The following is a 20000-nucleotide window of genomic DNA, read 5'->3' as shown; positions in this document are numbered from 1 at the left end:
TCTGTATTTATTCACTATACACAGACGTTATATATACGTATTTACATGTTTTGTTCACCATAACTGTACATCTAAGCTTGTATAGTGAGTAAAGGCCACAAAGACGTAGCTACTCACACAGTCAGCTGATTGGCGGCCGCCCTCAAGGCCAGACGCACTAATATTTGTCCTTCAACAATATTGTTTGTGGTGTTATTACGCTATATACACACATTATATATAAGTATCTACCTGTTTTATTCACCATACCTGAACAAATAAGCTGGTATGGTGCCCAAAGACCATAGTGGCCATCAGTAAACACCATGACAAGACGTGCAGACGACGCTCTTCCCTCACCAAAATGGCGGCTCCCAACCTACTCCTCTCGCTGTTATCACACTCTATACACACGTTATATATAAGTATCTACATTTGTGTTCACCATATCGAACCACTAAGCTGGTATGGTGAGTGCAGTCAATAAATGGTGGCCACACACAGTCAGAAGACGACGCCACAACCCTCCCTCGCACAGCCTTACGCCTCCCTCCATGGAGCACAGCGCTAAATATCACCACAATCCTGCTATTATCAGAATCCTGGTCAGTTTTATCACAGTCAGGGGGCTTCAGTAATACTATCACTGCTAAATAATAGCAGTATCATATATATTATGGTATTTGTAGGCGATGCTGTGGTCACAAGCTGAACAGCGGTGCTGTGAGCTCGTGCTGCGTGCGCCAGCCTTGGTGGCTTGCTCAATACTGATGCTGTAACACCCAAGAATGTTGGCCTGGATTTTTTTTCTAGGTGGCATCTGGCAACTATCGGTCGTGGCTGTACTATAGCTGCCCCTATCCCAGGCGGGGAGTTTAAATTATAGTGCTAGACACGAAATCATATATAAATGATGTGCGCGGTTTCGGTTTTGTCACTGATATCATTTATATATGATATGCGCGGTTTGAGGGTTAAGGTCCTCATTTTTACCGTACCTGAGTACCTGGAATTTATCACTGTTAAACATCATGTTATTTTCTGATGCCCAGTCGAAAACTTTATTAATATCAGCTTGAAGTTTTTCAATGTCCTTAGCCGAGGACACTCAGAATACCAACTTAGTGGTTCGTTATGGTGAACACGGATGTAGATACTGTACTTACATATAGCGTCTGTATATAGTGAATAAAAGCAAAAACAGTATTGAGGGAGGAGAATGTGGGTGAGTCAGGTGACTTGAGGGAGGGAGGAAGTAGCAGCCAGTGGCGGGCTGCCACTGGCTGCCACTGCCACTCTGCATGCCAACTTAGTGGTTCGTTATGGTGAACACTAATGTAGATACTTATATATAACGTCTGTATATAGTGAATAAAAGCAAAAACAGTATGGTAGGAGGAGAATGTGGGCGAGTGAAGTGTTGAGGGAGTGAGTGGCTGGCTGGTGTGTGGCGGTCACTCCTCATTACTTTTTGACTCATATTAGCTACTTAGTGGTTCGTTATGGTGAACAAAACATGCAGATACTTACATATAACTTTTGTATATAATGTAATAACCGACAAAGTATTTGTTCACTGTTTGATGAACATAATTGAATCAACAATATGCACACCATATTTTTGAGTACAGCGATGATTCACTCATTTTATTACATAAATATATCACACTACACACTATTGAATAATATTACAGCAAAAAAACTATGAAAAATCAATCAGAGACATTGAAATAATTAGGTAATTATCTCTTTGTGGCAACTCCGGCCTGACAGCTGGCGAGCAACAGACCGCCTGGGACGCGCACTGAGTCAGCGCCTGTTTTTTGCCAGACTTCCCCGCCCTATAGCAGGCAATATATGCCACTTACAATTTTTTTATTATTTTCCCCATGATCAGTGAACACAAATTAATAGGTTTAGAAGAAAAAATAATTATTTTTTTTCTTAGGTATGCACCTGTGGGTGACACATGCTAAATAGCCAGGCGCCATTTAAGGGTTAATCGGTCAACATAGGTCATGAGTACACTGTATTTCGTGGTCATTAGTGTTGGTTCTTCACTGTCCTCTTCATCCTCCTCATCTTCGTCGACCTCGCCAGTAACAGACTGGAGAATCTCGTCTTCACTCATCACACCATATCCTGGGTCATTGGCATCTTTTTCAAGCCAATCAACCACATCCTGTCTTTCTAAGTTTTTGCCGGCATTTCTGAACATTCCATGGATTTCGTCTGTAAATCCTTCAAAATCCATTTCTTCATCCTCCTCATTGCTGACCATAAACGTGAGGAGTTTTTTCCAGGAATTCTTCTAAGTCGATTCCTTTGTCACTCGACACCTTGGCCCAGTTATAGATGGCTTCCTTGATTGTATAGTTCTTCAAATTCTCAGTTTTTTTTTAGCCGTTATCCACACCGAGTTTAACATCTTCTGGAAGAGGCAAAACCACCAAAACTTTGTTGAGCATCTTTTTGGTGTACAACCTCTTTGTGACACAGATAACTCCCTGATCCATAGGCTGGATGAGAGAGGTTGTATTAGGAGGAAGTGCCTTACACGTTATCTTGCTATCATGTGAGGTTAACGTGTCAATTCTGGAGTGGGCAGGCGCATTATCAAGCAGCAGCAAAGCCCGAACTTTGCTCGGCCTTACTTTGAGTTTCTTAACTTGATAGTCACGAACTTCCCTGCAGAACACATCATGAAACCAGGAAAGAAAGATCTCCTGTGTAAACCATGCATTCTTTGAGTTATAATATTTCACTGGCAGTCTGTCCAAGCAATGTTGCAAGGCTCTTGGTTTCTTTGATTTGCCAACAATTGCACACGTAATTCTGTCTGTGCCGTCAGCATTCACACACATATGGCCGACAGCCTGTCCTTGTTAACCTTACGGCCTAGCACACAACCCTAACTCCTCATTGCTAGAGTTTTTTCTGGCTAACTCCTCCAATACAGTCCAGTTTCATCTGTATTATAAATTTGATAAGAATATAAATTATTTTCCAAAATGTATGTTCTTAATTTATGTTTAAATGGTTCTACACTGCTTGTATCTGCACTCAATTTTTCATCAACAATTTTCCTCTTCACAATATTGTGCCTCCCTTTAAACCTTGCAACCCACCCTTCATTGGTTTGGAAATCCTCTATTCCAAATCTTCCTGCAAACCTGCTTGCAGCATTTTGTATTTCTGGGCCTCGAATTGTCATGCCAGCTGTGTGGTGCTGAGCAAACCATTTGTACACACACTCATCCAACTGTACATGCGTTGAAGTTCAAAGTTTTTCTACCACACCCTCTGCTAGTACTTGCACCTTCACTCTCACTTGTTGAAATGTATTTCAGATATTTCTCTTTTTGTTTCCTAATATCAAAAACAGTACTAGTGCCTATATTAAATTCCTTGGCAACACTTGAGGTCGACCGGCCATTTTCACAAAGTTGCACAACACGTAACTTGTCCTTAAGTGTTAGGACAACTTTCTTCCTCTTAACACCTCCAGAACAATTGATGCTGCTACCAGACATAGTCTTGGCCAAAAATGCTCAAAGTTACTATGAAAATAAAAGTTATTTAAAAAAATATTTCACTAATGGCAAGGCCCTCTGGTATAACATGAGGGATGAGAGCACATGGCTTGACCAGGCCTGGATGGGTCCACTTGGGGCAGGGAGGCATGTTATGTAGGCCGCCAGGAGGAAAAAGATCACAATATTTTTGAAGGCAACTTCAGCCTGTGCAAATTGTTTTTAGGAAACTTGTATAGTATTTTCTATTATATAATTACTAGGATTTTTTTTGGCTATGATGAATTGTTTTAAAATTAATGGTAATTCCTATACTGTAGTATATAGGGCGCTCCACATTCCCCCTTATCCCCCCAGTTGGTCCCTCCCTCCCAACGCTCCCCTCTCTCCTGACACGACCCACCCACCCCCACCCCCTCCTACACCATGTGCCTCGAGCCACAGTCATACAGGATTAATACGGTACAGCCCGCGGACTGGCTTTCGTCTCCGGATAATTCACTCCCTGTCTGGCCGACTGTCCGGATATTGCAACATCGGCAGCAAGTTAACCGGCCCAGATTTTTTATCCGGACAAACACCTGATTTTCCAGCTCCTATGGACATTTTGGCCGGATATTGAGAACTTTATCCGGTCACGATTTTGGCCGTATAAGGGCATCTTCCAGATATTCGAATCCCGGATAACCGAGTGTCTACAGTATGCCCGTGCACTCAGCTCCTGGGCCTGACTCGTGGAATTCAATATTCATTAAGAAATGTAAAGTACCAGTAGCACGAGCGCTCAGCATAATATGGAGAAAGAGCCTGGATATAGGGAAGATACCAGCTGCACTTGAATCAGCAGATATAGCTCCTGCACATGGGGGTGGGGGGGGGGGTAGTAAAGCTTTGGCAAAAAATTGTAGACCAGTTGCACTAACATCACACACACAAGTTTTTGAAAGAGTGATTAGGAATCAAATTTCTAGCTTTATGGAAAATAATGAACTACACAACCCAGGACAACATGGATTTAGAGCAGGAAGATCCTGTCTGTCACAGTTACTCAACCACTATGACAAAATCACAGAAGCTCTAGAAGAAAGGCAAAATGCAGAGGTAGTATACACAGACTTTGGAAAGGCATTTAACAAATGTGATCATGGAGTGATAGTGCACAAAATGAGGTCAATGGGAATAACTGGTAAAGTAGGACGCTGAATACTGAATACTGAAATAAAGTAGGAATACTGAATATCCTGTCGAACAGATCACAAAGAGTAACAGTCAATCAAATATAATAGAGTCCAAGCGCAGTTAAAAGCTCTGTACCTCAAGGAACAGTTCTTGCACCACTGCTTTTCCTGATTTTCATATCAGATATAGACAAAATTACAAGTCACAAGTTCGTGTCATCCTTTGCAGATGACAAAAAAATCAGCATGAAAATTTCCTCTGCGGAAGACATTGAAAAACTACAAGCAGATAACAACAAAGTTTTCGATTGGGCAGCAGAAAATAACTTGATGTTTAACAGTGATGAATTCCAGGTACTTAGGTACGGCAAAAATGAGAATCTGAAACATAATATAGGGTACAAAACAGAATCGAATCTGCCCATAGTAGGAAAACACCATGTCAAGGATTTGGGAATAATGATGTCCGACGACCTAACCTTTAGGGAGCATAAACAAGCAAATATTGCGGCAATCAGAAAAATAATAGTATGGATTACGAGAACTTTCAAGTCTAGGGATCCCATCACAATGGTTGTACTCTTCAAGTCACTTGTGTTGTCCTGTCTTGAGTACTGCTCAGTACTCACTTCCCCCTTCAGAGCAGGAGAGATTGCCAAAAAAGAGGGAATACAGAGAACATATACGGCACACACAAACATGATAAAGCCCCTAAATTATTGGGATCGTCTCAAAGCTCTCCAAATGTACTCGCTAGAAAGAAGACGAGAGAGATATCAAATAATATACATGTGGAAGATACTGGAGGGCTCTCCTAAACAGATGCCATTTTTTTTAAATTGTGGGCAACATTCCCGGGTGTGAGAGCCTCGGTACTGAGTGAGCCACCAAGGCTGACGCACGCAGCATGAGCTCTCAGCACTGCTGTTCAGCTTGTGACCACAGCATCATGTAAAATTTTCCAAATATATGTATCTGGTATTATTTAGCCATGATAGTTTTACAGAATAGCTTGACTGTGATTAAGACTACACAATGTTCAGATATCAGTGAATCAATGCTGTTCAAGATGTTCACAGCGCTAGCCACAACACATTGCCATTATTTCATCCTTCTAAAATTCTTCAAATGACTTCTTGTGTTCCTTTATAAAATAAACATGTGGAAAATTATTCATTTACTTGATTTAGTAACCAGGATTCTGATAATAGCAGGATTGTGGTGAGAATTAGCAATGTGAATTAGTGGTGGAAGAAGTACTGTTGGTGAGGGACCCCCTCCCCATCCGGCCCGTTGGCGTCGTGAGGGGGGCTTAGTGGATGGCTGCTGGAGTGTGATGCTCCGTGGGACAGTCCTCTGTCCTTTGGTGGCCTTGCACTCCTGCTGCTGTCTTCTCTAATTGTGCCGGATCGCTTTAACTTTTCCTTTTGTTTCTTTTTTCTCCCCCCTCTTCTCCTATCTGCTTGTCTTTTCCTGCCGACCTTTTGCTTGTTTTGGTTCTTCCTTTGGACTTCTTCTATTTTGACGCCCGGGTGCTTGAGGAGGCATACTCTTGCACCCGTAGAACTGTAGTACCCGACGTCTCGAGCAAGGGGAACGTTCTATTGTCAATCCCCCTTTCGTCGCTGAACCCGATCTCGACGGACTGACGGTTCTTAAGGTGGTGTTTGTGGGGCGTATACTCATGACGCACCCCTAGGGGGGCCCCGGCATGATCGGCAATAGCTTCCTGTTGGGTGTCCTGCCTCTAATTGTGGCTCCATGGTGGGTATGGGGGCACATTCGTGGATGAATTTCTTTCTCTATGTCTCTATGTTGTTAAATGTTTCTGTTGTACCCTCTCAGGCTCGTGGGGTGGGCAACCAAGCCCCCGAGTCGGCCTGTATTGGAAGACCGGGCTCTGTAGCCCCCGCTGCATTGGGCCCCGACCTTGCTCCTCCTTTGACGTCCCGAATTCTTCCCCCAGCTCCCCTCCCTCCTCTGTGGTTGGGTCGAGCCTCACGCCCCCAGTGGTGACCACTTCGTCCCCTGGTGCGGCTAAGTCTCTCGTTGTGACTACTGCGCCTTTTGACCACTCTCTCTCTGGGGGTTTTCATTGCCGTTGGCGCCACAGCCGCACTCGCTCGTTTCCTTCCTGTACTAAGGCCTGATGCGTATCAGGCCTTATTTGGTCCTGCTTCGTGGGCCAAATACTTTGATCTCCTCCCTCTTGATTCTGCGCCGCCTGATGATTTCTCCCTCCATCGGCATCTCATTGATTCCGTGGATGCGTCTGTTACTTTCAACCCCACTCGTCTTGGTACACGTGTCGTTGCTGCTCCTTCTCAGGTTGCAGCTTCCCGCTTGGCTGCCTTATCCTGCCTTGGTGAGATCCCTGTTCGGGTCTCAAAGAACGTTCAGTTGAACGCCAGTGTTGGCACTATTCTCCTCCCGCCCCATGTTGCGACCGGTGTTCGAGATCTGCGAGACTGCGACGACGATATTCGACATATCCTTGATGCCCAGGGCCATTCTGTCCTCCAGATAGACTCGTTTACTCGTCCCCCTCGTGGTCGTCGCCGTCAACCACTTCGAGTTGTGAAGGTCACCTTTGATGGTAAGACCCTTCCATCCTCTGTCATTCTTGCTGGTGCCAGGTGCTCTGTCCAGGAGTATATTCCTTCTCCTCGGCTTTGTAACAAGTGCTGGAGGGTTGGGCATGGTGCCCTCCGCTGCTCTGGGACTGTCTCTCTCTGTCCTTTGTGTGGGTGTGAAGGTCATTCTAAGTCGGAGTGCACTTCTCCCCAAACTCGCTACCTCAACTGCGGTGAGGCCCATCCTACCTTCTCCCGTGTCTGTATCCATTATAAGCTTGAGGCAGCCATCCTCAACTTGAAGCATCAGGAGCGTTTATCTTTTCCCGAGGCGAGGCGCCAGGTTTGCCGGCTCCCGCCTTATGCTAATGTCTCTTATGCTCGCGTGTTGCGCTCTTTCTCTCCTCGTCCTTCCCAACTTCCTCAGATTCACAACCGTTTCTGGGCCTTGGACCCTGATTCGCCCACTGGCCCCTCCTCTGTTCCTTTGAGTTCTGTCCCGAAGGGTCCCCCTCCTGGTCCTCTGTCTGAGGTTCCCCTTCTTTCTACCTGGTCTGTCATGTCTCCTGTGTCTTCTTCCTCGCCTCCCTCCGATCCTCCTTCCCATCCTTCTCCTTCATCTATTGACTCTCCCCGCCGCCTGTCGGTGCAGGCGGATATCCATCGCTCTCCTAACAGCCGTCGTGTGTGCTCTCGTTCAGCTTCTCCTGTTGAGACGCTGGAATCCGTTGCCCAGTACGTAGTTGCTGGGACACCGGTCTCTTTGCGTCAGAAGCGTAAGCCTGGCTCCTCTCCTTCCTCCTCCCCGGCGGGTAAGAAGGCTTCGCTTTCTTCCTCGGCCCCTACTACTGGCTCTATTGCTCCTTCCCCTCCCATTTCAGTGGTTGCGCCCCCTATTCCTGCTATGGAGGTTTCTTTGGCTCCCGCTTCCCTCTCGGTTGCTGCCCTTGCTGAGGTGCGCTCCCCTCTTTCTACATCCCCTCTTCCTGCTGCTGTCCTTGACTGCTCCTCTCTGTTGTCTCCTCCTCTTCCTCCTCTTCCGGACCCCTGCCCGCCCACCTCTAGTCTGTTCTCCCGCTTCCTTCCCTCCATCTTTGCTCAGTTTACCCATGCCCCCTAACCCTGACTTTGCTGACCCTGATCCCGACCCTGATATTCTTTAACGTGCTCTGTTGCTCTTTCGCCTTTGTTTCTTCCTTGTTCTCTGTTGTTGTCCTTTCTCTTCTAGTCGATGTCTATTCTTCAATGGAACGTTCGAGGTTTTTACGCCAATTTCCTCGAACTCCAACTTCTAATTTCGCGGTTTTCGCCCCTTTGTGTTTGTCTTCAGGAGCCAATGCTTGGTGCTCGTCCTGGTCGTTTTCGTGGCTATTCCTTTCTCTCTCCACCCCCCAGCCGTTGCTGGGGCTCCTAATTCTTCTGCTCTCTTGATTCGCGCTGATGTTCCCTTTGTCCCCTTACTTTTTCCTTCGCCTCTCCATTGTTTTGCTGCTCGTAACTTTGTGGGGAAATGGTACACAGTTTGTTCCATTTATCTCCCCCCAAGTGTCCCGCTTTCTCTTCCTGATTTGAAACACCACCTGGACTCCTTGCCGGAGCCTGTGCTCCTGCTGGGTGATTTCAATTGTCGGCATTCTCTATGGGGTGATGTTCTGGCGAATACCCGAGGTCGCCTTCTTGAGCCGTTTCTCCTCTCTTCTTCCCTGTCTCTTCTGAATTCTGGTGAGCCCACTCACTTGGACTCTCGGACTCGTACCCTTTCCTGTCTTGATCTTTCTCTCTGCTCTTCTCTTTACTTAGATTTCACGTGGCAGGTTCTTGATGACCTCCATGGCAGTGACCATTTCCCCATCCTTGTTTCCTTTTTCTCTTTTCGCCCTTCCCTCTCCTTCTCTAGGTGGCAGTTTGCTAAGGCGGACTGGAACCTATTTACCCTCAGTGCTGCTCTCTCTTACCTCTCCCTTCTGCCTCTCCCTCGTGCTTTCCTCTTTTTTCATGACACTGTCTTCAACGCTGCCCTCCGCTCTATTCCTCGCTCTTCCTCTCGGGGTTTGCGGAAGTGCGTTCCCTGGTGGAATGCGGATTGTGCTCGGGCTGTCCGCTGTAAGCGTGGCAGAGGCACCGCCGATTTTTTTCTTTTCTTTCGGAAAGCGAGTGCGGTGGCCCGTAGGGCCATCCGTACGGCTAAACGTGAATGTTGGGCATCTTATGTCTCAACAATTAAGTCCGAAACTCCTCTGTCCCAGATCTGGAAGTGTATCCGCAAGATAGCGGGTAAGTTCGTTCCCGATGTTTCACCGGTCCTTCACCTCCATGATACTCTTGTGGCGGACCCATTGCAGGTCGCTTCCGAACTGGGTTCCCACTTTTCTTCTGTTAGCTCTGGTCTTCATCTTCCCCAATCTTTCCTTCTTCGTAAACCTGTCCTTGAGTCTCGTCCTTTAGATTTCTGCACTCGTCTTCAGCTTCCCTATAATGATCCCTTCTCTCTCACTGAACTTCGTTCTGCCCTGGCCCTCTGCGGTTCTACGGCGGCAGGCTCCGATGGTATTCATTATGAGATGCTTCGCCATCTCCCTCCGTGCACGTCTCGGTATTTACTGAGTCTGTATAATCGGATCTGGGAGTCGTCGTCAGTCCCTGAGGACTGGCTCGATGCCGTTGTCCTCTCGGTTTGCAAACCCGGGTCTCTGGGTACTTTCCCTAAGGACTTTTGCCCTATTGCCCTCACAAGTTGTGTCTGCAAACTCTTTGAACGTATGGTTAATGTTCGTCTGATGTGGTCCCTGGAACACCATCACCTCCTCTCCCCTTCTCAATTTGGTTTCCGGAAGTGACGCAGCACGACAGATGTCCTGGTGAACTTGGAGGTCTATATTCGTACTGCTTTTGCTGCGAAGACCTCTGTTGTTGCCGTCCTTTTTGACCTGGAAAAGGCTTACGACACCACTTGGCAATATCATATTTTATCTCAACTTCATTCTTTTGGCCTTCGTGGTCATCTCCCTCTCTTTCTCCGCAGCTTCCTCTCTCGTCGTTCCTTTCGGGTGCGCCTTGGTACCGCTCTCTCTGCCACTTTTCAGCAATACGAAGGTGTGCCCCAGGGTAGTGTTCTGAGCACTACTCTTTCTGGTTGCCCTCAATGGTCTTCTTTCCTCTCTTCCTTCAGGTGTCTTCTCCGCTCTCTATGTCGACGATCTTACCCTTTGCTGTCAGGGTGATGATTCGCCTCTCCTTCAGCGTCGGCTTCAACTTGCAATTGATGCCATGTCGTCTTGGGCCACCGATCATGGCTTCAAGTTCTCTACATCTAAGACTTGTGCCATGACTTTTACGCGGAAACGGGTCGTTCTTCGTCCCTCTGTCACTTTATGGTCATCCCCTTGAGTACAAAGATTCCGCGAAGCTTTTGGGGTTATTCCTTGACACTCGTTTGTCTTGGTCTCCCCATATCTCTTACCTCCGTGTTGAGTGCTCTAAGGCCCTTACCCTCCTTCGGGTCTTGTCCCATACTTCTTGGGGGGGCAGATAGGCGCACTCTCCTTGCTTTACATTCCTCTCTCGTCCTGTCTAAGCTCGATTATGGTTGCCCTGCTTACTCGTCTGCTTCTCCTTCTACTCTTCGCCATCTTGATGCTTTGCACCATATTGGGTTGCGCCTCAGTTCTGGTGCCTTTCGTTCGACTCCCGTCCTTAGCTTGTATGTTGACACTGGCTTCCTGTCTCTCCAGAACCGCCGTGATCGCTACTGTCTTCGCTATCTTGCACGGTCCTTACAACATCCTTCCTCTCGCCTCTGTCGTGCTTTAACTTTTACCCCTCCTGCGGTTCCTGTTCCTCTTCACCACCTCCCTCTTTCTGTCTGGTTATCTCGCCTCCAGGATTCTCTTTCCGTTCGTATTTCTAATGTTTCTCCTCGTGTTGTTCCTTCTTTGCCCCCGTGGAGAGTCCCTCTTCCGCGGTTTTGTACATCCTTGACCCGTATCACTAAAGCTTTTACCCCTCCTACGGTTCTAAAACGCCTTTTCCTTGAGCACTTTTCTTCTCCCGCTCCGTTTCTGTCTTCACCGATGGGTCTAAGTCTGCGGACGGTGTTGGCTACTCTGTTTTTTTTCCTGATCGCACTTATATGTGTCGCTTACCTCCGGAGACTAGCATCTTTACAGCGGAGCTTTATGCTATTCTCTATGCTCTTCGTCTCCTGCTTTCTCGTTGTCAGTCTTCCTTTGTAGTTGTTGTTGACTCTCATAGTGCCCTCATGGCTCTCGGGTCCTTTAATTCAGTTCATCCAGTAGTTGTCGAGATCCAGCATTGGCTGTTTCTTGTTCACAGTAAATTTAAGTCGGTTGAGTTTTGTTGGGTTCCCAGCCATATTGGTGTGTCTTTAAATGAGCGTGCGGATGCTGCCGCCAAGGAAGCTGTCCGCTCTTGTCCCATCTCTCGTAAAGGTATTCCATATTCCGACTTTTACCCGGTTATCCATTCCTCAGTCCTTACCCGTTGGCAGACTTCTTGGTCGTCTGTTACTGGTAACAAACTATGTACTCTTAAATGTTGTGTTTCCTTGTGGCCGTCCTCCTACCACCGTAACCGGCGATGAGAAACAACTGGCGAAGTTGCGTATTGGCCATACTCGCTTAACCCATGGTCAGTTGATGGAGCGCCGCCCTGCTCCTTATTGTCCAAAATGCATTGTCCCCTCTTACGGTCGTACATATCCTTGTTGAATGTCCTGACTTCCAGGACGAGTGTGTGTCTTGCTTTCTGACCGCCCCTCGCGGTCACCTGTCCCTCAGTAGAATTCTTGGTGACTCGGATACTTTTGATATCGTTCGCCTTATGCGTTTTTGTTCTCGTATTGGCATCCTTGGTGATATTTAGCGCCCTCTGATTATTCTGCGCATTTGATGGTGCTACATAGCCTTCCCGGTTTGGTGCCTTCTTTTGATAATTACTTATTTGCTGTTGGTGAGGGAGGGAGGGAGAGTGGTGTCAGCTGGTGTGTGGCAATATGTTATTGTCTAGAGTCACCATACTAGCTTAGTGGTTCGCTATGGTGAACACAAATGTAGATACTTATTACACTCTATACACATGTTATATATAACAACAAAAGGCTTATGTTGGGAGGAGCCATTTAGATAAGGGAGTGAGGGAGGCTGTTATCTGCTGTGTGACTTGTTATGCAGGGCCACTATGCTGTTTGGACACCATACCAGCTTATTAATATAGTTACGGTGAATAAAACATGTAGATACTTATTACACTATATACACATGTTATATATAACACCACAAACAGTATTGTGGGAGGAGTAATGTTGGCAAGTTAGGTGTTGAAGGAGTGAGGGAGGGCTGGCTGGGTGTGGCAGCCCACTCTTGTGTTTGGACCCACCATACCAACTTAGTGGTTCGCTATGGTGAACACACATGTGGATAGGTGTATACAATGTGTATATAGTGTAATAACAGCAAAAACACTGTTTGATTGATCATAGAATATAATATACATGTCACACACATGAGCCCCATAATTTTGAGCATACCAATTTGCTGCACACATTGAACACTCTAAATTCCACAAATTACACACTTTTGAATAACATTACAACATAAAACTAGAGGAGAAATGAATGAGAAACATCAAAATAATTGTGAAACATTATATTAACTGCAACTGCCGCCCCACAGGGTGGCGGAGCCTAGTGACCTTGAATTTATTTTTGCCGCACCACGAGTGTGTCGTATTTTAATGCAGAGCAGTGTAGTGGTTAATCATATAACAACGTTTAGGTAAACAATTAAAGCATATACTGTGTGTGTGTGTTTGTGTGACCCAAAAACTGACCTTGCCTAAATTTATTTTTACACATTTTGGCCTAACCAAATTATGCAGAGGTCAATTAAAGCAACCTAAGTAAAGCCTATGCATATGTTACTTTGTAAAAGATGTAAAAACTTGTTATGAAGGTTTTTGAATACTGTATTAGTAAAATTTAAGCATTACTAATTCCAAGTTCTTTCATTTCACAGGTTGCACTGGAGAAATTACAATTGTAGCAACTGCTATATATGCTCTCTCAGCATCTGTGAATGATACTAAATGATTTACTTCAACACAAGATCTTAAGACTTATCACAACATATTGACTACTACATTCACTACCCCGGCAGCCTGTAAAGGCATATTTACTTTGCTAATTGAAATAATTTCATAGGTGCTATTCATCTGACGTATTGCATGTGCATTATCAATACTGTATTGTGTATTGCATTATTGTGTTGCATATTGTATATACAGTACTGTATTGCGTGTGCATTATCATTACCATCATTATGTAACACAGTGGAACCTCGAGTGACGAGCGACTCCAGTTACGAGCATTTCGAGTAATGAGCTAGTCACTTGAAGAAAATTTGTCTCGATTAACGAGCAAACCACATGGTGCTTCCTAGCATTCCCACTGGTTCTCGGATGCCTCCGACGACAGTGTTATTGTTGTTTCGCAAGACAAGCATCTCACATGATGAGCTTGGTGCCGGAACGGATTAAATTTGTTAAGCGAGGCGTCACTGTACTTCACTGGCAGACTGAAGTTCACCCCATATGAAGCAAATTTATCAGAAGGCATTTATTGAAACCATGTAACAATGTTAAATTTCTTCCACCTCAGTTTCAGTAATTTGTAGTATACAGTATATATACTCTTAAGTATTATTGTTTAATGATATTATTCTCGTTTAATTCATTTTGTGCTGTACGAGTGTCAATTCCTTGCAAAAGTATGTTATGTTGTTATTATTAGAAACCTATGCAGTACATTATAAAGTCATTCAAACATTAATTCAAGCTTAAATTTTGTTTAAAAATATTTAATTTATTCAAAAGAAAGCTCATAGTATAAACTTCTAACATCTTCATTCAGTGTTCATAATTCTTACAAAAACCATAATCCTGCAGAAATAGAGTACAGTATATTCAAGGTTTGTGTTTTAAGTACTGTACTTCTCATACAAATGTTTATTAGTAACAGTGTACTGGGTATACTAAATATAATTGATGTCAGTGTAATCTCAGATTTTATAAGAATACATTTCCTCTTAAAATATCATCATTTGAATTTATGAATGAGAAAATTGTATGTTTTCAATTCTTCAATCTTCAAGTGAAGGAAGGTATTAGAAATGCAAGTATCAATACATACCAAGAAGAGACTATACTTTTGATATATTTCTAGAAAATCTCATGTTAAAATACATATATATCTGTATCTAATAATGGCTTCTGGAATCACGGTCCCTGCATCCCAACATCTGACCAGTGACCACTTAAATGGTAACTTAAATGATTATGTACTAAAGAAAAACAGAATTAATGCAGAAGAAAAATCATATCAGTGTTCAGTGTGTCATAAAGAATTTTCACGAAAAAATAGTCTTGTATTACATAAGAAAGTTCATACAAGAGAGAGAGAATTTAGGTGTGTAGTATGTATGAAAGACTTTTCACAAAAAGATCGTTTATTAATACACATGAGAGTTCATACTGGAGAGAAACCATATCAGTGTTCAGTGTGCCTAAAAGAATTTACACAACAAACACATTTGGCAAGGCATAGGAGAGTTCATACAGGTGAAATGCACTATCAATGTTCAGTGTGTTTAAGAAATTTCTCACAAAAATCAGCCATCATACAACATATGAGAGCTCATACAGGAGAGAAACCATTTAAGTGCTCAGTGTGTCAAAAAGATTTTTCACGAAAGGATAGTTTAGTAGCACACATGAATATTCATACAGGAGAGAAATGCCATCGATGTTCAGTGTGTTTAAAGGACTTTTCATGTAACTCTGCTCTTGTTAAACACATGAATATTCATACAGTAAAGAAATCATATCAGTGTGCAGTATGTGTAAAAGATTTCTTACGAAAAGATAGTTTAGTAGCGCACATGCGAATTCATACTGGAGAGAAATTTCAGTGTTCAGCATGTCTAAAAGAATTTACCACAAAATCAAATCTTGTAAAACATATAAGAGTTCATACAGAAGACAAAAATTAGCACTTTAAAGTGTTTAAAAAGGTTCTTAACCTCTATGAAGTGCAGCTATCAATATTCATGCTTGCTGCCCAATTACAAAAAAAAAAAAAAAAAAAAAAAAAATTAACCCCCAAACTGTATGCACTACAGTGCATCCTTACTCTAATGATCCACATTTCAACAAATTCCCAGATAGTCCGAACAAATTGAATTTGGTACTAAATGTTCAGTGGAACATACAAATGTTCGATTAAGTGAGGATTGTTCATCTAAGCGATCACTGAGACGGGGCATCGGGAGGTGGCTGTCATCAACTATGATTTACCAAAGTGTAAACAGTTATACAGTTTTATTATGCTTACCCCATTGTTTCTAGGGAGAAGGGGTTGAAGGATGATAAAATGGTGTCGGGGGGCATTGGTGAGAGTTGTTGTCAGGGGGGTAAGTGGAGTCAGGTGGTGTCAGTGGTGAAAGTTGGTCAGAGGCAGGTGATGTCTGGTGAAAGTTGTTGTGATTGAAGGCAGGTGGTGTCAGTAGGGGAAGTTGTCAGGGGAAGCATGTGGTGTCAGTGGTGGAAGTTGTCAGGGAAGGCAGGTGAGGTCAGTGGTGGAAGTTGTCAGAGAAGGCAGAGGAGGTCAGTGGTGGAAGTTGTCAGGGAAGGCAGGTGGTGGAAGTAGTCAGGAGAGGCAGGTTGCACTCCTCCAAGGAGTACTGGACCAACCGGGCTACGGTGGATATATGGGCCTGCAGGCCGCTCCAAGCAACAGCCTAGTGGACCAAACTCTCACAAGTCAAGCCTGGCCACGGGCTGAGCTTGGGGAGTAGAAGAACTCCCAGAACCCCATCAACCAGGTAACCAGGCATTAGCGGTGAGTGTTAGAGGAGGCAGGTGGTGTCAACGGGGAGTAGAGACGTGTCCACCACAAGGCTGGTCTGGCCTGAGTGATCAGCTAAATTGGCAACACCTGGCTGGCACCTCGATGCTTCACTCACTGTTTGCTTTTCACCAAATTAGCTGAGAAAATGTTATCATTTCAGTTGTTTGTAACACATTGCTCTATCATAGTCCATAGGCAAAATAAAGAATTCATAATAATGGTGGTGTCAGTGGTGAAGGGGATGTATTAGTGGGAGGTGGGGAGGCAGCTAGCTTCTACCCCAGTCAACATTTGTATTCGTTAATTCTGTACATTGTGTATTCCTTATTCATATTAATAAACTTTTTTAATCTAATTTTATTATTTGTTGGATTGTAATCCGAGTATTGTAATTGTTGATATGACACATTTTATTCCATGATACTGAAAGTCTGCAGTGAAGCTAGGGATGGGTGGGTCAAAGTAGCAGTGTATGCCTGGCCTGGCCCGGTCTGGCATGAGGGTTGGCTTGGCGAGGCCTGGCTTGGCCTGGCTAGACCTAACCTAACAGACCTGGCTTGGCCTGGCCTGAGATCTAGTCTAGTCTGGCCCGAAAGCTGGTTTGGCCCAAGGCCTGATCTGGCCCTCTGATGTTTATACAGTACTGTGTTCTTTGATTGTGCCTATGTCACCCCTGCTCTTCACTGATTCTATTCTGCATTTTCTTCCATGTCGTTTACTCCAGAATGTTATTTTACTGTGTAGATTTGGTAGTTAATAACTGCTGTAGATTAACAGTTAAAAGCCCTGTACCTCAGGGTACAGTCCTTGCACCACTGCTTTTCCTTAATCTCATATCAGATATAGACAAAAATACAAGTCACAGCTTTGTATCATCCTTTGCAGATGACACAAAAATCAGCATGAAAATTACCTCTGCTGAAGACATTAAACAATTACAAGCAGATATTAAGCACTGCACTGCGCAATGCGCCTTGAGGCACTAGATCGGTGGTGTGTAAGGTGCTTCAGGGCACTCGTAGGTATAGCGTAGCATTCAAAACTCCTACTGCTACACAAGGTTCACATCAGCTTCCTCAGGGCTCTGATAAACAGATGCCATTTAAAAAAGAAAATATGGTGGGCAACATTCCTGGGTGTGAGAGCCTCAGTACTGAGTGAGCAACCAAGGCTGGCGCACACAGCATGAGCTAACAGCACTACTGTTCAGGTTGTGACCACAGCATCACCTAAAATGTAAAAATATATATAACTGGTATTATTTAGCCATGATAGTATTACAGAAGAGCCTGACTGGTAAAGACTGTGTACAATGTTCAGATATCAGTAAATCAATCCTGTTTAAGATGTTCACAGCACACTGCCATCATTTTGTCCATCTGAGAATCTTCAAACAACTTTTCATGTTCCTTTACAAAATAAACTTGTGGAAAATTATTCATTTACAGGATTTAGTGACCAGGATTCTGATAATAGCAGGATTGTGGCGAGAATTAGCGATGTGCGTAGTATAGTGGGAGGAGTAATCTTGGTGAGGAGGGAGGGGTGAGTTGGCGTCGTCTCCTAGCATTGTCTGCTGGATGCTGTGTGACTTATTATGCAGTTTTTTGTTGCCACTATGTTGTTTGGACACCATACCAGCTTAGTTGTACAGTTATGGTGAATAAAACATGCAGTTACTTATATATATAACGTGTGTTTATGTAGCATAATAAAACCACAAACAGTATTGTGAGAGAAGTAATGTTGGCGAGTTAGGTGTTGAAGGAGGGAGGGAGGGCTGGCTTGGTGTGGCAGCCCACTCTTGTTTTTTGGGCTCACCATACCAACTTAGTGGTTTGCTATGGTGAACACATATGTAGATAAGTATGTACAATGTATGTACAGGGGTATCTTGGTTTAAGAGTTTAATCCGTTCCTGGAGACAGCTCGTATTCCGAAGCTAATTTCCCCATAAGAAATAATGGGAAATGAATTAATCCGTTCCTGACTACCCCAAAAACCCCACATCAAACTAAATTTTTATACCTAATTCATCTAAATAAACCTACAAAACTATGTTCAAGTTATTACTTACCCTTCCTTAGGACTGCTGTTGGTGTATGAAAGATGTGAGGAGGAGGGAGGAGGAGAGGTGTTACTGTTTGGAAGGGGAGTCTCCTTCCATTATAACATCAGGCAGTGAGGACTTCACTGGTATGCACACTCTGGCACATTTTGCCTGCATACCACTAAGACTTGCTTGTTTTACTAAGAATCTGTCTAAAGACACTTGTTTTTCCCTACATTTTAACACTTGTCTGTAGCAAGACATCACATTGTCATTTAAAAGGTCAATGCAATGGCTTGCTACAGCTTTATCTGGGTGAGTTTTTTCAACAAATAACGACAACTTTAATGCTCAAATGGCCAAAAAAACGACAAAAAACTGTAAATCCTTGTGAAGAATTCAGGTGGGATAGTCACTGGGCGCGAGACACTGGTAAACTGAGGCGTGATCGCCGTGCCACCATGCTCTAGTCGGCCTGTACACGTATCAACAAACTCGTGTTCTGAGGTAACCCTCGCCTTCCGAGGCACATTTTCCGAGCAGATCCTGCTCGTATTCCGAGGTACCACTGTATATAGTGTAATAACAGCAAAAACACTGATTGATCGCAGAATATATAATATATATATATATATATATATATATATATATATATATATATATATATATATATATATATATATATATATAATGTTGTACCTAATAGCCAGAATGCACTTCTCAGCCTACTATGCAAGGCCCGATTTGCCTAATAAGCCAAGTTTTCCTGAATTAATATATTTTCTCTAATTTTTTTCTTATGAAATGATAAAGCTACCCATTTCATTACGTATGAGGTCAATTTTTTTTTATTGGAGTTAAAATTAACGTAGATATATGACCGAACCTAACCAACCCTACCTAACCTAACCTAACCTAACCTAACCTAACCTAACCTAACCTATCTTTATAGGTTAGGTTAGGTTAGGTAGCCGAAAAAGTTAGGTAGGTTAGGTAGTTGGAAAAAAATTAATTCATGAAAACTTGGCTTATTAGGCAAATCTGGCCTTGCATAGTAGGCTGAGAAGTGCGTTCTGGCTACTAGGTACGACATATATATATATATATATATATATATTATATATATATATGTCGTACCTAGTAGCCAGAACGCACTTCTCAGCCTACTATGCAAGGCCAGATTTGCCTAATAGGCCAAGTTTTCATGAATTAATTGTTTTTCGACTACCTAACCTACCTAACCTAACCTAACCTAACTTTTTCGGGTACCTAACCTAACCTAACCTATAAAGGTTAGGTTAGGTCGGGTTGGTTAGGTTCGGTCATATATCTAAGTTAATTTTAACTCCAATAAAAAAAAATTGACCTCATACATAATGAAATGGGTAGCTTTATCATTTCATAAGCAAAAAATTAGAGAAAATATATTAATTCAGGAAAACTTGGCTTATTAGGCAAATCGGGCCTTGTATAGTAGGCCGAGAAGTGCGTTCTGGCTATTAGGTACGACATATATATATATATATATATATATATATATATATATATATATATATATATATTATATATATATATATAATATATATAATATATATATATATATATATAATATATATAATATATATATAATATATATATATAATATATATATATAATATATATATATAATATATATATATAATATATATATAATATATATATAATATATATATATATATATATATATAATATATATAATATATATATAATATATATATATAATATATA

At 43.1% G+C, this 20000-nt stretch overlaps 1 long non-coding RNA gene across 1 annotated transcript in view; it reads left to right on the top strand.

The window, feature by feature from the left end:
* Positions 1-16013, top strand: part of LOC123759579 (uncharacterized) — a 60626-nt gene extending 44613 nt beyond the window's left edge. The window contains exon 2 of the long non-coding RNA XR_006773056.2: positions 13296-16013. This is a non-coding gene — a long non-coding RNA (uncharacterized lncRNA). The remainder of the gene's footprint in view (positions 1-13295) is intronic.
* The last annotated feature ends 3987 nt before the right edge of the window (positions 16014-20000 follow it).

This window comes from Procambarus clarkii, chromosome 8 (genome assembly GCF_040958095.1).
Source record: "Procambarus clarkii isolate CNS0578487 chromosome 8, FALCON_Pclarkii_2.0, whole genome shotgun sequence".
Taxonomy (NCBI): Eukaryota; Metazoa; Arthropoda; class Malacostraca; order Decapoda; family Cambaridae; genus Procambarus; species Procambarus clarkii.
The sequence above is the reverse complement of the archived record's forward strand: the minus strand, read 5'-3'. Positions and strand labels throughout refer to the sequence as shown.